Source organism: Macrobrachium nipponense, chromosome 34 (genome assembly GCF_015104395.2).
Source record: "Macrobrachium nipponense isolate FS-2020 chromosome 34, ASM1510439v2, whole genome shotgun sequence".
In the NCBI taxonomy this organism is placed as follows: domain Eukaryota; kingdom Metazoa; phylum Arthropoda; class Malacostraca; order Decapoda; family Palaemonidae; genus Macrobrachium; species Macrobrachium nipponense.
In genome coordinates, this window is record NC_061095.1 from 11288186 (window position 1) to 11294616 (window position 6431).

The window sequence follows — 6431 nt, forward strand, 5'->3', positions numbered from 1 at the left end:
TGGAAAAATGAAGAAATGAAATGAAAATTTAATCAAACTGATGACAAAGTTCCCCCCCCAGCATTCCGATCGTTCAAAGGTTATGGAAAAATCGGTTTTGGCCCAGGGGGGCCAAACTGGAGATAGGGTGACTAGTTTTGAAAGGCAGGGTTGGATCAAATCTAATTACTGACGTTTTTTTACAATTTGAAATGACAAATACAAACAAATACTTTCGTTTTGGGATTCAAAAAATACCAAAATAAAATACAAATACTGTACTTTTATCATCCTAAATCTATAAATACAAAATACAAATAAACTTTTCTTCCTAAATCTAAAAACTAAAAACAAATTAAAATAAATCCAACTGGTTCAGAAAAATAAAACAAAAAATGAAAATACAAGTACTCTTATTTCAAGATTTCAAATCTATATAATAAAAAACAAATCCTCCTGAAAATTTGGCAAACTATAAATAACATTTTTTCACACAAGTTTATATCTGCATTCTATATATCATAATTGTGCATTTAATCATCATGAATGCCCGGAAGGTTTCCGGGGCCAAGGTTTTTGCTCGCTCCTGGATGTGTTTAAAAATTAACCCCTGGCCTTACTAAACGGACTCTTTCAGATGGTGCCGACCGTGGCCACAGGCACCCTAGAATATTTCTTTGCAAAGGCTTTCAAAATTGCTGAAGCTCTCTTGGTTTTGCATCCCAAACAGCCAGTACCTCCAGTGGGTTCACGTCAAAAAGCCAGGACAAAAACCTTTCTTCTAGGGTTACGACTCAAGTTCTGGCCTTTACCCCACTTGGAGTGTCCGCTTCTTGTTGATGCCAATTACCATTTGTATTTTACCCCCCAGCTGGTGGCCATTGTAGGCATAAAAACACGAGGGCGTTTGGCACTCATGTCATAGCCTTGTCTTGATTTGGTGCTTATGGTGATGAAAGGAGGCTCCCTCTCTGGAAAGTTGTTGTTTTTTCAAAGATGGAACTGAGTTGACTCTGAAAATTAATTAGGGTCCACAAATCTTCAAATAGGTTTGTACAGGAACTGCGACGTGTAACCCGTACCGCGATTGTGTAAATGACCCGTCTCAAGTTTCGTAAACCATGGTTTGTCAAATGATTTTTGACTCAAAATATCAAATATAAATACAAATAACAAAATACTTTTTTTTCTGGGGTGCCGTGATACAAATACAAATACAAAATACTTTTTCTCTGGATGGCTAAAAATTACAAATACAAATACATTAAAATTGTAATTTAAATCACAATTCAAATACAAAATACAATTGTATTTTGATCCACCCCTGCCTTGAAATCCCCTGGATTCGGACAGCCCTAAACAAGGGTAACTAGGTAGGCTGAAGGAACTTGTTTATCATGTACAAGTTAGTACCTCGAGATACGAAATTAATTTCCGTTCCGAGGGCGCCGCTTCGTTTCATGAGGTTTTCGTATACTTGGACCCCACATGTTAATAGTTAAAATGGCTAATCTGTTCCAAGCCCTCCAAAAAAACACCCCAGTAAATTTTCATAATAAAGTAAATTGACCTATAAACAATGAATTACTACAACAATTTGGACCATTCAATACCTAAATTAATAAAAAATGCAAAAATATAACCTGTAAATAAAGTGTTATATTAGTGTTAACGCTTACCTTTCGAGTTGAGGCTGATCTCCGAAAGTTGGTCGGCAGGCGTAGGAGGAGAACAAACGGCGCAGATTACGTACTGTAAGATGCATACACTTTAAAAAAATTATTATCGTAGTTAAACTATCCAAGGAAGATTGCTTTCTGCCTAACTTTTCCACAATGCTTTTCCGTGTTGTGGCCTTTTCCGGTTTCCGGGGGGTGGGTGTCTTCTACAAATGATTGCACTTTATTGAAAAGCCGAGCTTTAATTTCTGCCGTGTTTTTTTTTTTTTTTTTTTTTTTTTTTTTTTTTTTTTTTAATAACTTTCTGGTAGTTTTTTTAATCAACTTTTGTTTTTTATCACTTGGTTCTTTTTTTGCACCTCATGGACTCTGTTGGCCCTGGTGTCCATCAAAACCCTGTTCAACGCCAAAATGCTCCTCTCGCCTAACTGATTTTTGGGTTACTGAATGTTTCGGCTGCTGACCTTTCAAACATAAACTTAAGTGCCTTGATTAAAACTGGTATGGCATGTTGTAAATTGATTGGTCAAAACAACCTCCTCGTTCAGCAGGGAGTGGGAGATTTCTACCAAACCTTGCAAAGAAAGTTTTCCCAGTTATCCCATGATAGAGACTTTGATCCAACGTTATCCCATCGTGAGAGATGAGCTCTTTGGTCACTTATCCCACGAGAGAGATCTTTGGTTCAAATCATTATCCATATATGTCGTTCACTCCAAGAGGTGCTCTTCTTTTTCCATTTTCTGTTGGAAAGAATATGATAATTTGTTTTTTTAAATACACATTGAACGATCCCGAAAACGAATACCCACCCGCGGTGTCGTACTATAACAATACTGGTAATGAGTGGCCGCGAGGCACACCACCACTGTGTACATAGTAGATGCATGATGGGAAGGGACGCTGGCCAATAAGGAGAAGGAGGATCTCATGGCCCGCGACTAGCATCAGGAAACCAATGGGCAGAGCCAGGAGGATGGTGGCGAGTCTACTAGTACTAAGATGGCAGAGCGAGTTTCAAAATTTGGTTAGTTCGGCGAATACTCGGAACTTTCAGAAACCTTTCGTATTCTTGAAAACTTTTTGTATGTAAGAATCCCGGTTAAAATTTTTCGTATAGGCCTTTCGTATCTCGGAGTTTTTCGTAAGTTGGAGCCCTTTCGTATCTCGAGGCGTTACCTCTCGTACCAGGGAAATTGTCCAACAGCTACAAGAATGTGGGCATAACGTAAAATAGGATGTACCGATGCTGAATCGATTAACCACGCAATGCTGTTTAAAAAAACATCAGATTTGATTCCCATGCCTGCCAGTTCATAGTGGAAAATTACTTACAGGAATTATGAGTGGAGCTGTACAATTACAAATACCTCACCTGAGAAACAAAACAGATGCCACAGGAAATGTAGGACGGAACTTGAAATCCAACCACCTCGTAAGCATTGATATTGAGGTAATTTTTAAGAAAAGGATGGACAACCCCCAAGTATGGTGGCAATGGATGGCCTTCACATCATCCTCTGTTGGCTTGACTGAAACCTTGGGATAAAACATGGTAACCTTACCCTAACGTGGTTCAACTTGGGAATACAACTCCACCAGCAATTATTTCCAGGTTAATGAAGGTTTTTTTTTCATGAAAAATGCAATAAAAATGCAGTTTATATAGTTTTTCATACACAGAGCCTCCTTACCATATCACTGGCCCCTAAAAATTTTAAAATGTTCATAAATAAAGTCAAACAGATGAAACATACTTCATCCCACACTTAGAATTTTCATAAAGGCTAATTTGTACATGCTGAGAAGGAACAGCATTTTACCAAATGTGCACAGACAGTTATGGATGATATAAAACTTACAAAGTAGTTTTAAAACTAAAGATGCTATATTTTGATGAACAAACTCAAATAATTTGATATTTTTATAATAAAATTAGGTTTTATATATACTGCTAAGAGGCAGGTTTTATATATATTGCTAAGACGGCAGCTTAAATTTTGAAATTCACGCTAGCGATAGTCTTTTGTTTATGTAGGTGACAGCTCCCACCCACTTTCAGGGTAAAAGAGGAACAACTTATCCAAGAGCTCAATTTGTTGTATGAACTAGTGTCCATAATACAAGAGGAGGGTGGGCTCCATCTGTAATTACTACTAGGAAGTATATATAAAACCTAATTTTATTGTAAAAATATTATTTTTATAAAAAAGCAATCCCCGGTTTACAATGGTTTCGGCTTAAGACTTTCCAAGGTTAGGACACTTTTCAATTATATTCGTCAGAAATTATTTCCAGGTTTACGATGCATGTTCCAGGGTTACAACACTTACAAAGCCATTCCAATGGAAGAAATAAGACTCAAAATAGGCAAAATAATAAATATTTTTTTTTGAAAAATGCAATAAAAATGCAGTTTACATAGTTTTCAACACACCCAAAGCATTAAATGTAAGGTTTTCTTAGGATTTTTTATGATGTTCTGCTTTACCACGATTTTCGGCTTATGACACATCTCAAAAATGGAACCCCCATCGTAAACCTGGGATTCCTGTACAAGTAACTTACCCAGTAATTACTTAGCTGAATCCATATTGTGGGTGGAGGGATTCATGGACAAATAACCCTAAAACATTAGAAAACTATTTAAAGAAATGCTTACTGTTCCTTACCTGGTGGGAGGGCTGCTGCAGGAAGTTACTTCCTCTGGTTGGCGCTCATCTCCACCATGTAGCAGCATGGCGACATGGCCCGGATCGCCTCTATTGGAGCGGGTACTTCACAATAAAGGATTCCAGTCACTAGACGAAGTAACAACAAGAGCCTTGCAACCCTGGATATATAAGACTGACATGGGTGAAGGCTAATAATATATATGGCCCTGCCCAGGGCACAGTACAAACAAACATATAACAACCAGAAATTCTGTCACAATCACCACATAAAAACACACAACCACACAATAAAAACTGGTGGGCACTCTAGGTACTCAGTACCCTCCAGACTCCCCAAAAAACTCAAAACACCAATCATGTATACAAAGGCGGTGAGAAAGAGGTTAGGAAGCCAAGCTTCCTACGCTTCCTCTCCAAACACGACGCCAGTTTTGGAAAACTGGTCCAAATGCACTGCAATTATCATAAATTGCTTCAACATCAAGTAACTAGTGCATGACGCAAGTGGTCATGGGCTTTTACCTTGAGCTCATGTAAATCATCGTCTTCAATTTGAGAATAAGCATCTAAGATACAGTTTCTCGTAAGAAAAAAGAAATAGCATTCCTAGCCAGAGTCTAAAAGAGTTCTGGACACCAAAGATTTCTAGCTGGTCCTCTGACTTTTTCTGTCCTCTGCAGATAATACGTCAGGGCCCTCATGGGGCCACTTCTTCTGGGGCTAAGATGTCCGAGAGACCATTGATGGTAAAAGATCGAGGCCATGGTTGAGGCAGGTTCTCATTCTTCGCTAGAAATCCATGTTAAAAGCAGACTCTTGTCCAAAGCATGAAGGTCACAGACTCTTTTAGCTGTAGCAAGAGCCACAAGAAAAAGTGTCCTCTTAGACAAGTCTCTAATTGAAGAAGACTTCATGGCTCGATGTGTGGACTCAAAAGCCACTTAACTACAAAATCCAAATTCCACAGACACGACAGTTCTTTCTTGACTTTGAATGTATCGAAAGACCTAATGAGACCAGAAAAGTACTGATTCTTTGAAAAATCTAAACCTGTGTCTAAAAACAGAGCCAAAGCATAGCTCTACTAACCCTTTGTAGTTAGAGAAAATAGACCTTCACTATTTCTTAAATAAAGGAGAAAAAATCTACTGCTTGAGGGACAGAGGGATGAGAAGATGAGACTATGTGCCTTACACCAAATTCTAAACACTACCCACTTTGCCTGATAGACTTTGTTAATAGACTGTCTTTGCATCTTGCAACCGCTTCTGTTGCAGCTCTTAAAACAGTCCTTCGCTCGCAAAAGTCTGCACACAGTCTAAATCCCGTCAGGGTCAGAGTGGACATGCCCTGATGAAATCTGCTAAAGTGGCACTGTCTGAGAAGACTGTATCAATGGAAGGAGCCCTGGGAAGTCCACATTGAGGTCGGCAAGTTTCGTGAACCACTCCTTTCTCGGCCAAAAGGGAGCTATCAAGGTCATCCTAACGTTGTGGTGTGACCAAAACTTTTTCAACACTTCCTCTGTCATCCCAAATGGGGGAAATGTATACACTTCTAGACTGGACCAATTCTGCAACATGACATCTGTCGCCTCGCCCAGGCCCTTTGATCCAGACACAGAGCAAAAAAGAGGAAGGTGACGATTGTTGGAAGTTGCGTACAAATCCATTCCATCTGAAGTACGTACGTACGTACCTGCTTTCGATGGCTAAGTTTGTCCACCAGGAGATACTGAATCTTCCTTGAATGAAGAGTCATTAAACAAGTCCAACTTTGATCTGCCTAAAGGAGCAGGTTTTTGGCAGTCTCACAACGGGAGAAAGAGCATGGCCCTTCTTATAATCTGATTTAAAGCAATGCTGTGGTGTTGTCCGCATTGATGGCCACTGTTTTGTCGCGAGACTCTCCAAGAAAAGCTGATGAATAGTTTTTAGTTCCCTCAGCTTAATGTGAAGGGATCTCTCTTGTTGAAACCATACTCCCGAGATAATATTGTCTCCCAGAGGAGCTCCACAACCTATGTCCGTGTCAGAAAAGAATTCCAAGTCAGGGTTCAGTGTAGTATTAGGTTAACGTAAAATTATTATTTTTTGTT

General features: G+C 39.0%; 1 long non-coding RNA gene across 1 annotated transcript in view; it reads right to left on the bottom strand.

The window, feature by feature from the left end:
- Window positions 1–4332: 4332 nt before the first annotated feature.
- Window positions 4333–6431, bottom strand: part of LOC135207651 (uncharacterized) — a 470496-nt gene continuing 468397 nt past the window's right edge. The window contains exon 4 of the long non-coding RNA XR_010313018.1: window positions 4333–4491. This is a non-coding gene — a long non-coding RNA (uncharacterized LOC135207651). The remainder of the gene's footprint in view (window positions 4492–6431) is intronic.